Raw genomic sequence first — 16974 nt, 5'->3', positions numbered from 1 at the left:
TCTTCTGTTACGTCCTTGATAATCTCTTGTGTCAAGTTTGTTCCAACCTCATAGAATGCTGCACTGCCCTCATTTTCATTGTTGTAAAAGTTTGTGTATTTTTTTTAATTTTAATGCTTGAAAGAATGGACCAGTGAGGTCATCTGGGGGTATAGATTTCTTCATGAGATGAATAGGTCTTTGATTATAAATTTAATTACTTTAAAATAAGGATGTCTATTTATATTTTTCATTCCCTCAAATTTCAGGTTTCATAAATTGTGTTTGCTCAAATAATGTTCATAATAGTCTCACTGTATAATGTCAATGGATCGCTAATGATGTTTTGTTTTTTATTTTTGCTTTTGATAATTTATGCTTTTAAATAATTCCGTTTTGTTATATATAAGCCTATACATTTTGTTAGTCTTATGAAAAAACAGGTTTGGTTTTCTGAATTTTTCTATATTGTGTGTTTTCTTTTTCTAAAAACAAGAAATTTACGCATAATTTCCTTCCTTGTATTTTCTTTGGATTGAATTTACTGCCATTTTCTACGTTTTTGAGACAAAGAGTTTGATAATTGATTTCTAACTTTCTTTAATTTCTCATATTGTATTTAAAAATAAACTTTTCTTAGACAAATGTTTAGCTAAATTCTACCAGTTTTATATATTCTCTCTCTCTCTCTTTCTGTGTGTGTGTGTATTAAGATATATATGGTTTTTGGGTTACTATCAGTTTAGAATTATAATATCTCCCTTGTCCATGGACTCTTATCATTAAAATATCTATTTACTGGCAGTAGCAAAGCATCATGTGCTTTCTTTTGGTTAGTTCTTGTATGGTATAGTTTTATCTTTACTTCAAACTTACTTAAATTTTATAATCTTTACTTAAACTTTTGTAATTTTTAATCTTTATACTTAAAGTATGTTTCTTATAAGCAGTGCATATGAAAATAATCTAGCATGACAGTATTAATCTTCTAATTAAACTAGGGCATTTCATTTAATATAATTACTGATATATTTATGTTTTTATCAGCTTATATTATTTTATATTTGAACCATTTGTCTTTTTTTTCATTTTTCTTTTCTTCTATTAGATTAATCAAGAGATATTTTATGCAACATTACTCCTCCATTAGATTGTTAGCTATATATTTTTAAAGAAATTAAATCTTTTCTTCTATTTTCTGAATGTATAATACATAGCTTTTAAAGATCTTTGTTCAAAACTTCAATAACAAACTAGACCACTTCTGAAACTGTTTCTCTGAAATTGTTCTTTATACTTCTTTTTTGATCATTTGATCCTATTTATTGGAGTGATTTGTTTTCTAAATGCTGTGCATTATATTAGAAAAATTGTAGAGATTTATAAAGTGTTTTCTTCCTGCAGATACAATGGAGTTAACTACCCTAATACAATTCGAGCCTGAGTTAAGGCAAAGTTCTATAGCACTCTGTCACTCTCTAATTTTCTCCCGTTTCTGGGGTTTTTCCCCTTCAGGTGATCCTGAATAATGCTAATCCTTTTTTCCTTACTTCTCAAGAATGTCAGGTTGTTTCTTTAACTTCTTGGTCTTCTGTAACAAGCAACTTCAGACATGAGAATGAGATTGTGGAGTGGGTTAAGTGTTGAGTTCTCTGAGCTTCCTCTTTGCTTCTAGAATCCTATCTTCTCCAATGTTTTTTATTCTAACCCCTCCCTCTAGCTCTGCCACCCTGTAAACGTTTTTCAGGTTTCTCTGGTTCTTGTCCTTATTTTTGGATCTCAGTTTTTTTTTCACTAGGCTTAGAATTGGCAAATGCCCTGAAGGAATACTGGCTTACCTCTCTGGAAGTTTCCTGTTCTGGAATTTTGTACTTTTAGGTGCTGGCTGGTTCAGTATCTCTCCAATGCCCTCAGACAAGTTTTTCTCTGTGTACTTCATCTGGATTTGAAAGGTGTTTTTAACAGCAGTATTAGATTGCCACAACCAAAAAAAATCAATATGGGTATTCTGATCCTGGAGGCTCCCAGGTGGACTTTTCATTGCAGTGTAACTTTCCTAACTCACTTCCAAGAAACTAATTATTGGGATGCCCACCTGTAAATATAAACACATAATGTGCTCCTGGTCATCATGGTTTTAAACAAGTCCAACCTTTAGAACTGCTGTGAGATAAACAGAAATCTACAGTCTGTATCTTTCAGATACTAGGTAGGGTGGAGGCAATTAGGCAGGATGACTCCCTGAAATCTTTGACTGTCTTTATTTGAATACTAAAATAAGCTGGAAACCAAATTAAGACTATTATTTATACAATTGAACTCCTTCAACCAGCTTGATGAACAGTACTAATGGGGTCCTGTGTATGGCATTTTAATGCATTTTTGAAAAGACATCTGGAAAGTTCTATTTATATTCCACTTCACTAACAACATACGGCCACTCAAATTAAAAGGAACAGGAAGAGAAGGATCTCACAATTTCTATGATCCACTGGGCTGCTAGTTTGACAGTACTTTTAGCACTGGAGCCTGTCACAGAAACACTGGAATGGGCTCAGTAAGAGAAACTGTGACAAAGTTAAGAAATGAAGACACTGATGAAAATATCAATGCTGGCCAGCCATATTATTGGTGTTGGAAAGTGTGGCAGCATCTATGATGATTTGTGTGACTGATGAAAATAGCTGACGGGTATGGTGTTATAAGCATTCTCTCATTTTACACACGTTCACACAGTGGACATAGAGGAAAGAATTATCATAAATGTATGGTAACTCACTTGTGTGAAAGAAAGCTACCAATCTCAACTATCAGATGAAATAAACAAAAAACCAAAATGAGTATGGTTGACAGTGTTCAATGTTATCTGAATTCTTTGCTCCTGGAAAGCAGGAGCAAAGGTTAAGAAATTTTCTCACCCTTTTGTGTTCTGAGAGATGGCTAACCTAAAAAGACCACTCTATATTTTAACATAAGACCTGCCTTCCCCATTTCTCAAGGCTCACTCATTTATCTGTCTCCACAAAATCCTAGATCTTCTTTCTTTTATTCTGAAAGATTCCTTATTAATGAACCTTTTCTCTATTACAGTAGTCTTAATCAAGTCATCTCCTTAATTATCTGGTACATTTTTGACAACAGGAAAGCAGAGGCTTTAATGAAAATATGAATGTTTTTCTGTATAATGAATGAGCAGAGTAATATGCAAAAAGCAACCTAAGTTATTTAAGAAATCATAAGTAAAATTTCCAAGAGAATACAATTCAAAGGTAGTATTTACATGTTGGTGATCTGGATGATTAAATGGAAAGGTATTCAAAAACATAGTGTAAAAAGAAAAAGAGAAGAAACTGAATAATAAAAGTGAGGTAAGCGGCATGGAACATCTATTGAGAACTTTAATATCTACATAATAGGAGTTCTGTAGGAAAAACCTTAGGGGTAGAGAACAAACAAAACTCAAAGAATTGATTGTTAAAACATTTCAAGAACTAAGGAAAGACAGACTTTTAGATCCAAAGGCTTATCAAATACCCAGGTGAAATATGTTGGGAGAAAAAAGATTCACGCTTGGAGCCATCCTAGTGAAATATCTACATTTCAAGAAAGAATGCTAAAATCTTTCCAAGTAGAAAATCTTGGAAAGGTTACTTATAAAGTAGCAATGCACAGAATAACACCAGCTATTTTAAAGAATAATGTCATCAAATAATAATGATAGCTAACATATTTAGCACAGTCTTTGTTCTAACTTCTTTGTACATGTTTCTCTTTGAATTTTCTTAACAACTCAATGAGGTAGATATTTATTATTAGCCTCTTTTTTCAGGGAAGGAAGTTTAGACACAAAGATGTTAAATAACTTGCCCACAGACACACAGCTGGTAAGTGGTGGAAAAGGATTCAAGTTCAGAAAGCCTGATTCCAAAGTCTGTGCTTTGGACTGGCTCGAGGAAAATGCATTTATGTAGGTGAAACTATAATTCAAATGTGAAGGCAAAATAAATATGTTTTTGGATATGCCAAGACTCAGACATTTTGCTGGATGAACTCACACAGGAAGAGCATGTGGACACAGAGAAAGGGTCCAGGACTGAGCCCTGTGCATGTGAATGTTTAGAGGTTGGGCCAATGACTAGCCAAGGAGATGAAGAACAGTGGCCAGAATGGAGAGAGTGCAGCTCCAGACACTAAGTGAAGCAAGTGTTCCGGGAAAAAGGAAGGATGCCAATATTAAACACACCTATCAGGCAGAATGTGAGGGGAAGTAAAATGCAACCATCGGATTTGGCAATGTTGAGATCCTTGGAGAAGCTGGTAGACCTGACTAGAGTGGATTCATGAAGGGGAGGAGAGGCCTTGGGTGAGCAGGCGTGACCTCTTCCTGACAGCAAGTCCACCTGGACTCATACATGGCAAAGAGAGCCACGTCCAACTTGATAAAAGGTCTAAACTTAAATTACAGGTTTTAAACTATTAGACACAAGTATGTAGGGATGTATGTATATCTTACAGTGGGACTTTTTAAAGCAAAGAATGAAATTAAGAAGCTGAGCTACATAAAAAGTGAAAACAATTTTAAACAAAAGTAAATAGGCAACAATATACAGGTGAAAGTATTTGCCATCAATAAAGCAGGAAAAAGATTTCAATTTTCAGCAAAAGGTGAACAAATGAATATAAAAACTTCAAATAGCTGAAAAATAATTTAAAGCTGAAAACCTAATTTAAAGAAGATGAAATAAGAATACATAATACAAATATAAAACAAAGAATTTAAAAAACTAAGAAGAAAACATTGGTACATTGAAAAGTATACAATTGATACTATTTTGTTCATTCTGAAAAAATAAAGAAAACTTTAAATATGCTGAATTGAGATGAGGTAGGAAAAAAGATTACTCTCATACACTATTGGTGGGAATGTAGGTTGATACAAATTTTTTGGAGCCAGTTTGGAAGTCTTTTTCAAAAGTTAATTGATAATTTAAATCTTAGAATTTAGTCCAGCATACATCATTGCATCTGTGTTATCGGGGGAAACCAGCCCCCAATAATTCAACGTTATTTCACATAGGTTCTTTTCTATTTCCCTAAGTGCCAGCTGGTCTGAGAAATAAAGGGAAAGAGTACAAAAAAGATAAATTTTAAAGTTGGGTGTCCGGGGGAGACATCACTTGTTGGCAAGTTCCGTGATACTCCCTGAGCCGTAAAACCAGCAAGTTTTTATTAATGATTTTCAAAAGGGGAGGGAGTGTACAAATAGGGTGTGGGTCGTAGAAATTACATGCTTCACAAGGTAATAAAATATCACAAGGCAAATGGAGGCAGGGCAAGATCACAGGACTGGGGCAAAATTAAAATTGCTAATGAAGTTTTGGGCACACATTGTCATTGAGAACGTCTTATCAGGAGACAGGGTTTGAGAGCAGACAACCGGTCTGACCAAAATTTATTAGGCGGGAATTTCCTTGTCCTAATAAGCCTGGGAGCACTACAGGAGACCAGGGCTTATTTCACCCCTTATCTACAATGGTAAAAGACAGACGTCCCCAAAGCGACCATTTTAGAGACCTCCCCTTGGCAATGCATTCTCTTTCTCAGAGATGTTTCTTGCTGAGAAAAAGGATTCAGCGATATTTCTCCTATTTGCTTTTGAAAGAAGAGAAATATGGCTCTGTTCCACCTGGCTCTCAGGCAGCCATACCTAATGGTTATCTTCCTTGTTCTTGAACATCGCTGTTATCCTGTTCTTTTTTCACAGTGCTCAGATTTCACATTGTTTAAACAATTTGTGCAGTTAACGCAATCATCACAGGGTCCTGAGGTGACATGCATTATCTTCAGCTTATGAAGATGACAGGATTAAGAGATTAAAGACAGGCATAGGAAATCACAAGAGTATTGATTGGGGAAGTGATAAGTGTCCATGAAATCTTCACAATTTATGTTCAGAGATTGCAGTAAAGACAGGTGTAAGAAATTATAAAAGTATTAATTTGGGGAACTAATAAATGTCCATGAAATCTTCACAATTTATGTTCTTCTGCCATGACTTCAGCCAGTCCCTCCATTCAGGGTCCCTGACTTCCCGCAACACTGTGTAAAATGAAGCATGCACAGAAATATTTTTTGCAATATTATTTATAATAGTAAAAAAAAAAAAAAACTGGAAACAAATTTAATACCAATCTATGGCTGCACAGTTAAATTCACTATGATGTTGGAATATTATGTAACTTTAAAGAAAAATGAAATAAATTACATTGGAAACATGAAATGACCAAGCAAGTGTTAAGTATGAAAAAGCAAGTTACAGCAAAACTTACTGATCAAATTTGATTAAAAAAGAGGAGATCTAACTAGCTGCTATAATCTGATTTGTGTCTACCTAAAATTTATATGCTGAAACCTAATTCCTAATGCAATAATATCAAGAGGTGGGGCCTTTGGGAGATAAGTAGGTCATAATACCACTATCCTCAAGAATAGGACTAATGCCCTTATAAATGAGGCCCAAGGGCTCCTTCCACCACACTAACACACAGCTAGCAGGGACCATACCTGAAGCAGAGGGCCCTCACCTGATACAAATCTGCTGGGCCATGATCTTGGACTTTCCAACCTCCAGAACCATGGGCAATAAATTCCATTGTTTATAAGTTACCCAATCTAAGGCACTTTGTTATAGCAGCCTGAATGGTACTATGACACTAACCTACTAATGAGATATAAAAGAAGAATGTCTGTAAATCTACATGAAAAATGTAAACTGTAATGACCTCTAAGGGGTGGGTTTAGCATATGAGGAAAGAGGAAAGAAAGGATCATCATCTCATTTTACCCAAAAGTTCATCAAATCACTTGATGTTTTTAAATAAGTAATGTTTTATTTTAAACGTTTAAAGGAAGAGGTTTTTTAATTTTAAAAAGATAAAAAAGAAAGAATAATTATATTCTTTACATTACAGAATATACCAAAACCAGTAGTACATGGACACAAGAAATAGATCTAATGGTGAAACCTAAAAGATCTAAAGGGTTTCTCACAATTAGAAAGATCACTATAAAGATAAAGCATCTGAAAAATCACTGACTAGAGTACTTGCCTTTTCGTTTAATGTATATGTTTGCATAAAATATGCATGCATATTTTAATATATGCATATAAAATTAGACACACATGGGAAATATGACAACAGGGCCAATTTTCTGAATGACAACATTTTTTACCTTATATGTATTTGTGTAAAGTTTCTTTCCAAAGAACAGTAATTGTGTTTAACCATAAAGTAAAAAGTTAAATTAATTTTATATGATTGCTACACAACGTCTAACAATCTGGTGTTGGACAACAGCCTGCACATAAGGAAGTGTGTCTTGTTCAGCCTGACCAAGGGCAGAAGAAAGGATGCAGCAGCACAGGAAGAATAGATTTTCCTTGTACCCTTGTTTGCTTTGGCATTATTAGATCCAATAATGAGAACCTGGACTAGGAGATTGGATATTGATTATTTGCATTCTTTGTATTTAGCTGCTGGAGAAGGTGAACTGGGGAGAGAACTGTGTTTGGTCATCAACTTCACATAGCCCAGTAAGTGGATTTTTAGATTCTGAACACTTTCCCTTGAATTGTTTGACTTTTCTGCCTTGAAATTGCATCTGTCCCATGAAGGGGTAGGGTATTGCCTTTTGCATCTGACTAGTCACCCAGTTTCTGGGGAGAAATGAGGTTACTGCTAAGCTGTGTGGATCACAGACATTTTGTTTGGTGAGTCTGTTTGGGAATCTCCAGGCAAGTGGTGGGAAAACTGGTTCCAAGTTCATTGTATCCTTGTTTTTTTCTGACGATGATTTCGTTCGGTAGGAAACAAGTGAACTTTGACCTTTCCATGGGGCAGACACGTGGCAGGTGCTGCAGACTCAGTGTTGAGCACCACAGTGGAGAGTGCAGGGAAGTTCAGCAATAACTTATTTATAATTCTATCTGATAAAAGCTGCAATGCAGAAGTGTGTTATGGACTGTATTTTGTTCCCCCAAAATTGATGTGTTGAAGCCTTAATTTAACCTCTAACACCTCGGAATGTGACTGTATTCGGAGACTGGGTCTTTAAAGAGGTAAAATTAAAATGGTGCTATTTGGAGGGGCCTTCATCCAATCTCATTGATGTTCTCATTAAAAAAGTTGATACAGACATCCTGAGAGACACCAGGGATGCTCACATGCAGAGAAAAGGCCATTTGGAAGCCAAGGAAAGAAGCCTTGGGAGAAATTAAACCTGCTGACATCTTTGATCTTGGACTTCCAGCCTCTAGAGCTGGGGTTCTCTCTGTATTTGAGTAACCCCATCTGTAGCACTGTTGTGTGGCACCCCTAGCAAGCCAATACAAAGTTCAAGGTGCTCTTAGAAGGAGGAAGGACTGCTTGCCACCGGGAGATCGATCTGAAGAATGATTGATGGTTAACTGTAGGGGTCCTGTGAATGCAGTACAGTGAAATGATCCTAAGTGAAGGGAGAAGTCATTCAAATATTTAAACAGGGCATTCCTATGATCTCTTTGAAATTTTTTAAGTAAATATAGCTACAACATGGTAACCAGTGAGGATCTTGGGTCAACAAAAGAGACTGAAAAGCAGTGCACTGGCATCAGGAAACGAAACAAGAAGAGTGTGCCTTACTGAGAGCCAGAAAGTCGAGTGGTCCTCAAGGCACCTTGAGATCAAGAGGTTAACTAGATGTTGGAGAGCTTGGTGACTCTGACTAGAACTTCTGATGCAAGTCCAAAGTTTAAACCAAATTCAAGTGGCCCGAGGAGGGAATGGGAGTAAGGAACTGGATGTTTTGTTATTAGACAGCCCTTTTGAGAAGGGCGACTGTCAAAGACAGAGGGAGTTTGAACAGCCGCTGATTATTTGGAGGGTGACACAGCTAGCTTCAGAGTCCTCTAATACCGTGCAATGGTTTTCAGTGTGCAGAAGCAGCAGCAGCATCACCTGGAAACTTGTTGAAATGAAAATTCTTAGGCCCCGCCTCAGACCTACTGATCAGAACCTGTGGGGGCGGAGCCTAAAAAATCCCCTGCCCTAGAACAGTCTTTCAGGTTTGCAGAAATAGGCTGACTATAGTCAGAAGAGCCCTCATCCCTGATGGAGTTTCCTTCCCAAGTTTTAATGCCTTTAGTTCATTTATTGCTGTTTCATAAAGGGAGATATGCAAAGTGTACCCACACTGCCATCCATACAAGAAATAGTAGTGGGTGAGTCTAAGAAAGGTGAAGCTTCTTGCCATAATAGTTTTGGGAGCTTACTGTCTTCAGTTATATGTTAGAAGAAGTTTGTTTTTTTTTGTTTTTTTTTTTGGTGTGCTTGTTCTTCTCTATCTACTTTCGAATCTCACTTGCATTGGCTTAATATAACTTTTGTTATGTGCACTCAGTTTATTTGAGGAATTTTTTTTTTTTTGCTTGTATAACCTGTCTCTCCCTCTTACATACAGTAATTTCTCCCTTGAATAATTGCTTAACACTTCTTTCAATTTTAAGCTCTGAAACACTTATCTCCTTTATATTAACATCCATATACCCATCATCATTTCATACCTTTTATTAATTCATACTTTTGGAAATTCTGGCATTAACCATTTATTTCTTCTATGGCTTTATTTTGTATTTATTTGTGTTTATCATATCTCTGAATTTAGCAATGTCTTCTTTACCCACATCACACTTTATCACCATCAGCACATGTGGTTGATGGTGAGGAATACAGAGAGGCCTCGTGCCTGTGTGTCAGTGCAGAGCTTAGCGTGTAATCAGAGACAATGCCTGTTAGCCGTTCTTATCACCATGAGGGGACTGCAGCCAATGCTAACAATGGCACCTCACCAGACTGTGCTCTGCACTGGAGCTTCACTGTTAATTGGTTCATTCAGTCTTTCAAACAGTAGTTAGCTTTTTGATTCCATGAGCTTGATTTTGTTTAGCTTTATAGGTCTTATGTGCACAAAGGAAACACCCCTCTTTTGTTCTTTCTTTTCTCAGCAAGAACGATAAAATAACCATAATCTTTTCCTTGTGTATTCAAAATACTCTGACTGAAAACACACTTAAATTCTAGAAAGCTTTATAATGATTTAAATTACAATGGCACTGTTTTTTTTTTTTTTTTTTTTTTTCCTGCTTGTCATTATCTTCCTAGGCTTTGTCACTTCCATGGCAACACATACTGTATTTTACTTTCTGTTTAAAAATTATTTATGCTGAGCCATAAACTAGTTTTTTATGAATATTCAACAATGTCTTCCAAGTGGCAAAATGTTCTGAGCCTTGTCTTAAATCCTTCCCACGCACAACTTTTAAAATAATGCTTTGAAGTGCAGTGCTGATCATGTCGCTCCTCTGCTCAAACCCCATCAGTGGCTCCCCACTGTTGATCAAGGAAAGCCTATACCCCTTGGTCTGACCTCTGCCTCCTTTTTTTCTCATCAGATGAGTAATGCACCAACATCATAACAAGGTTTGAGGATGGCACTTCTCACACATAAGCATGAAAACCCAATCATCACGCTTATAAACTACGAAAGGATCAGACTTCTGCCTCCTTCATAATCTTGTCTCAACTTGCCTTTAATGTCTTTCCATCTCACATCTGACCTCCTAATATACATCTGAGAATGCCTCGTCTATAAACTACAGATGGCTTATTAAAAATGGCATCAACAGTGAAAACTCTATTACATCACAGAAAGGAAGTATGAAAATAGGAGGGCAATGACTGTTTACTTTCTCTGCAATTCTCTTGGTGTTCCGTTACTAGTCCAGGGATGGTTGTTCCCCTTCTAATGGTCACCTGCTGAAGGGGCAGAATAGAGAAAACTCATCTTTTGTCTATTACTATGAATGAGACAAACCTTCTCTGAGCCTTCCAGCAAACTTTCCTTGGTATCTATTAGACAGAGTGTGTTTCACACAGACCACACACCTAGACTGAAGAAGGAGACATTCAGAATTGGCCGAAGCTAATGAGTAAGGAGCTTGTGGCTCTGGGCAGATTCCTGCTTTCCACAAAGGACATGAGTACTCAGAGGAAGACAAAGAAAACCAGAGTTCAGTTGTTGAAGAAGGGAGGAGATAGCTACTGTGTGAACAGCTTTGTTGACATGAATGACACAGTTGGTGGTCTACACCCTAGTTTTCAGACTAGGGCCAGGTGCAGTGACTCATGCTTGTAGTTCCAACACTTTGGAGGCTGAGGTGGGAGGAACACTTGAGCCCAGGAGTTCAAGACCATCCTGGGCAACATGAAAAATCCCCAGTTCAACAAAAAATACAAAAGTTAGCCAGGTGTGGTGGTGCACATCTCTGGTCCCAGCTACTTGAGAGGCTGGTGGGAGGATCACTTGAGCTGGGAGGTCAAGGCTGCAGTGAGGCATGAGGGCACCACTGCACCCCAGCCTGGGTGGCAGAGCAAGACCCTGTCTCAAAAATAAATAAATAAAAGTAAACCAAAACTAAGACTAAGAATCATGTATTTCTTTGTCACTACAGTTGCAATCCTGGGAGAAGGAATTGTACTCACCCCTGGAAAAGCCTGTATAATATGTACTGTATCTACTTCTTTTTGAAATCAGATCCCTACACTAGGCCTAAGATACTTGAAGCCACTTATCTCACCTAGGGTCCTTCTGACCTCTTTTGGCTAATGTCAGTCTCTTTCATGGAATCCACCTGCTGCAGGTTTCTGAGGCAGAGCTTATTTGTGACTGATGGGTCCTAGGAATGCTTCTCCTCTGGATGCTTTCCAGTGAGCAGACAGCACTCAGGCCATCCTATGAAGAGACCAAGCTGGCCCATTCCTTCCGCAGGCTTTGGAATCAACTGGCAGCCCAAGACTCCATGACAGTTATTATGCAGCAGCTCCTGGATGCATCCACCTATATGCTCTCCTATGTTGTTGTTTATACAATTTCTTTTCCCTGGATTGAAGCTGTTACCCTTCTCTCCTCCTTAAATCCAAGTGTGTATCTGATTTGTGTAGCCAAGTAATATTTTATTTAACAAATTTTCACATGATAAAAACATAAAAAAGAGGTGATTTTTAGGGGATCAATGAAGTTGGATTTTTTTTTGTCACAAATTAGAAGTATAGGTATAATAAATTTACACAGAATTATTTTTTATTTTCTTTGAAGTAAATCAATGACAAGTATATGACTATAGACAGATATTTGTCTTTAAAACTGTTCATTTATATATGTAGAGGTACTAACTTAATAAATGCATTAATGAAGAAAAATATACAAGTTTATACATATTGGACAGAATAACTTGAATTATTGTTAATAGAAACATCTCTAGAAGTGTTTTCTTCTTTTGAGATGTTAGAATTTGATCATATAACCAACAACATAGAGAATCACTCACATAGAGGAAATGTGATACTAGCCAAATAAATCCCTTGCATTATTTACACGAAGCATTAATTATTTATCCACTAATTTAATTGATTTGAACTATAACCAGGAATCAAACATAAGGGCTTTTTGCAGTAGGTTTAGAGCTTGAAGAATTTAATCTCATGAGTATAGTAAATGACCTTGTTCTCCATATTACTCCATCTCCAGTAAGCATAGCTTGAGAGAAATTTCTATATTAATTCTGTCAATGTTCATATTATTTGAAATGGCATGTAAAACATACATGATTAAAGTTAAAATTATTGTTTTATTATATCACTGAATAATTGAAAATAAAACTATACACTAATCTGAATAAGACTGAATACAATACCTAGTTATTCTCTTTTACTAGATACCCTTCGTTTTTCAACATAATTGTGTTATTTGTTTACTTGTTTGATTTTTACTCTTTAGAACCTGCCTAATAAGTAGTGTATTTCTTGCAAACACCTTTAACTTTGATAAAGTAGGCACCACACACAACATTTTAAAATGCTATCTTTAAATATTGACAATACTTCCAGGTAAGAGGCAAAATGTATGTATTTCATGTTTCCAAATAAAGTCTATTTCTACTTGTAAAACATTATTTTTTTTGAAAATTTTCTTTTATTGGGTACTCAGTGACTAATATATAACACAAAATATTGTAACTTTTTGCAAATTTTATTTTATTAATAAATGAAGAAATTGATATATACTTTCATCTTCCTCTTAAAGTGTACCTTCCTAACTAACATGGCGCCCATAAAACCAAATGATCCAGTAGTCATTTCTAATGAATTATATGATATTCACATATTTGAACTGGTCCTGGGAATTTATAGTCTGTGATGACTTTTAATCCAGGAAGACTTGATTCACAAGCTCCCTGCCATTCTAGGAAGGTTCTTGTTTTAGTCTGCACTACAGAAGTGCCCCTGCAATCTCCCACTAATCGATCAACCTGAGCCTGCCTTGCCTCTACTCATATAATACAACCCAGGGAGTCTTCTGGGGCCAGAAAACCAATTTGCTTCTCTGTGAATCTGTACAATGTTTGGAATTTGTCTGAGTTGACAGTAAAACTACTTGACTGACAAGGTATGCTGACAGATCCCCCCCACCCCCGCACACACACACTGCACACACACAATCTGATAAATGGGGGGAAAATATATAAAGCTGTGGTAAATTCACTAATGGCCTAACTCGGTAGGAGAAGAGATCAGCAATTTATAATTTTAGCAAGAATTTTTCACTTGCTATCTCTATATAGTGGAGGAAGCTTTCTCTATCTTAATTATTTTTCAAAATGTAGCCTCTGACAAGGTCAATCTTGACCGATGTCCTCTATAAAGAAAAATGGTTGCGGTATGTTCTCCCAGAACAGTGCTTTCTGTTGGGGAAGCTTGATAACAAAAGCGCTCGAGTGGAATTTCAGGGCATTTTCCTGTGTGCCACTGAGGAACACTGGTCCAGCGGCTTCCTCTGGTTACTGCAGCCATCAGTCTTCTTCTCTCTTTGTCAAGGAGGTAGTCTTCATCATGGTCCATATGTCTACCTCCCAGGGATATCAAGCATCTTCTTTTGTCTTAAATGATTTTTATAGCTTCCTTTTACAACGATCACGGAGTCTTACAGTCTCAGCTGAGATTCTTCAAATTTGTGTATTCTTGTGGCATTTGGGGTGAGATATAGTTAGATCTAGGTCGTATTTAAGATCTATCTGAAAACTTTCTCACTATTAGTGGACAAATGCTGCATCTCATAAGATTCCCAGGAGCCTACAAGATCATGGCAAAAACTGTGGCTGGAAATTCCAAATATAATTCCTCCCAGTTGCAAGTAAAGGCTGAAGGCTTGTTCTGATTCTTCTGACTATCCTCCCACTGCCTCTGATGGGTTGTGGGTTGTCACAATGTTGGCTCAACAGTGAGGTTTGAGTGACTGAATACTGTAATGGGTATATGAAATATGGAACTTAAAAGTTTCCTCCTTTCAGCTGAGCTGGAGGTGTCTGGTAGGCTGCATGTCATGAGTAGGAGGTTCCACTATGTGTTCTTGCAGCACCATATACTTCTCTTTTGTAGCACTACTATTTATAGCACTATTAAATTACTGTCTCCATAATAAATCTGTGAGCCTTAAGAAGGCAGTGAATGTACAATTTGCTCACCATAGCTTTTTTAGTACCTAGATACACTCCACTGAATCAATGTGTGTATGTATGAATGAATGATTTAGTAGTTCAATGTCTTATATTTTAGAGACTATGGCATTCATATATGTACATTTTCAAACCAGTATATTAAGTCCTGAAATAGTCCCCACTTATGCAGTCATATTTTAATTATTTGATTACTACCCTAAATACATTTGATTTCTAATAACTCAACTGCAGATATCTCAAAATGCTAATAATTACATTACATTTTCTTAAATATCAGACCTTGTGAACTACTTAGTAAATTGGGAACACAAAAATTCCAGTGGTTATTGGATTGCTTTCAGGCTACTTCATTTAGGCTACCTTATTCAGTAAATTATTTTATTTTGCACCTCCTTTACACTAAAAGAGATTAACGTATCTTTATATTTCAACTTCTGTTTGGCCCCTTGTGTCAAACATGACGCACTGCAAAATACTGGTATGATCTACCAGATTTGTCAAAGGATAGTTGATAGTGCTTTCAACTGAACACATCCTTTGTAACTTTTAATAAAGAGTAATAACATTTTATATGCAGTAAGGTACAATAGCCATTGAAAACACAATATTCTCCCCAGGATCACTGATATAATAGCACATCCCTTTTCAGTTGCTGAGATTTTTGTAATCGTCTTTTTCGTTCTTAGTTAGATAAAAACTTAAAAGGTGTTTGCCGAATAAAAAATTATATATTGTTGATATTTCTCCAATACAAGGAATAATTTAAAATTATCAATCTTTTTTCAAAAATAGCAATGCAAGTGGGGAAGTAGATGTGGCCCTGAATACAGAATAGGTGAAATCATGTCATTACTTTTTTTCATAATCAAATGGCCCTGAAAAAAAAAACAACTAAACACTCTTCACTGGTTAACATGATTAAATGAAGATAAGGTTCTCTCATCTCCTCCGAATGGGCAACAAATAAACAAAACACAAATACAAAACGCTCACGGATACTTTGTACAAGAAGTTAGAAGAATAGTAGTGGCTGTTTTAAGTGTAAAAGAGGGAGAAGAGAAACGCAGGGAAAGGGAAAGGGAAAGGGAAAGTAAGAGGGAAGGAGGAGGAGGGAGGTGAGGCCTCTCCCGAGTCATAAGCAGCCCTCTCTACCTATGAGCATCCAGACACACCCACGCCCACCGGAAACAGCAGCCAGCCAGTCACACGCCTAGGCAAAAAGCGGAAATGAACGGCTTTTATGGAGCTATTACTTCTAGGATGTGTAATGCATTGTGAATAAGCAATTACTCGAATAAAATCCTAGTTCATTCCAAATGTTAATTATCTATTTTTCTAGATATATGAAAAACAAGCTTAGTCAATTCCCCTTTTTATTAATTAATGCATGTTTAGACATCCGGTTTATAATGTTAAGTAAAGGGGCTTGCATCTTTTTCCTTAAAGCTGTACTGACTCTGATATGCGAATGTCCCAGGAGGCAAATAATTAGGCACTCTCAAAACTACCACTCCCATATTTCATTGGTAGGGGCAGGAAGAGACAGATACTCTGTCCACGCAAGTGAATCCCTCTTTCTATGTGTGTATCGCACAAGGCCATGCCACCTTCTCTTTCCGTTTCTCCTAACCAGGCTCAGCCTGCACAAGAGCATCCCTGATCACGCAGAACTGAGTACAGATCTCAAAGGGAGGAAGGAAGGGGGTTAACCTCACAGCTACCACAGAACCTCTCTTCTCACATCTCCTTTAGGAGTCTTTCTTCTCCACAGTTGCTCCTTTCAGCTTCTTAGCTGCCAGTTCTGTCATCGTTCTGCCTCTGGATTCAGGGAAAAGCCGTCAAAGCCTTCTAGACCCATCTCTTTCATTTCCTAATCTTCCCTCGCCAACTCCACGCAGATTTTCTTCTTTCCAAAGAAGGGTAATTTAAACTATGTTTCCGTCTCCAGCTCTAAATTTTGCATTCTTCCAGCCCTACTTAGGTATGTCTTTAAAAAGAGGGAGTAACTAGGAAATATGGGGCTTACTTATGAAGCCAAAGGACTTGGCCTTTGCTAGGGGATACCTTTCTGAGTAGGCAGTGGAGCCATTTACATGAGGTAGAGCAAATAAATGAGGTTGAGTCACATGAAGTGACCAGTGTTGGACTGATTTTGACCTACAGTAATGGAAACTTCATATGATCAACCGAATACATATATTTTTCTAGGCACAAGTTTAAATTCAAAATGAAGAGTTTATTGCCTGCACTAAGCCATGGTGGGTCTGATAGAATTTTGTCAGCTTTAACATACACAGTGCTGTCTGTAGGAACTTGAACTGATTGTATCATCATCACAATGTTTATCTCCTTAGTTTTCCTTCTTGGTGAGGTCTGTTAACAGG

Source organism: Mandrillus leucophaeus, unplaced genomic scaffold, assembly GCF_000951045.1.
Source record: "Mandrillus leucophaeus isolate KB7577 unplaced genomic scaffold, Mleu.le_1.0 Scaffold2086, whole genome shotgun sequence".
Taxonomy (NCBI): Eukaryota; Metazoa; Chordata; class Mammalia; order Primates; family Cercopithecidae; genus Mandrillus; species Mandrillus leucophaeus.
Note: the sequence above shows the minus strand (reverse complement) of the source record.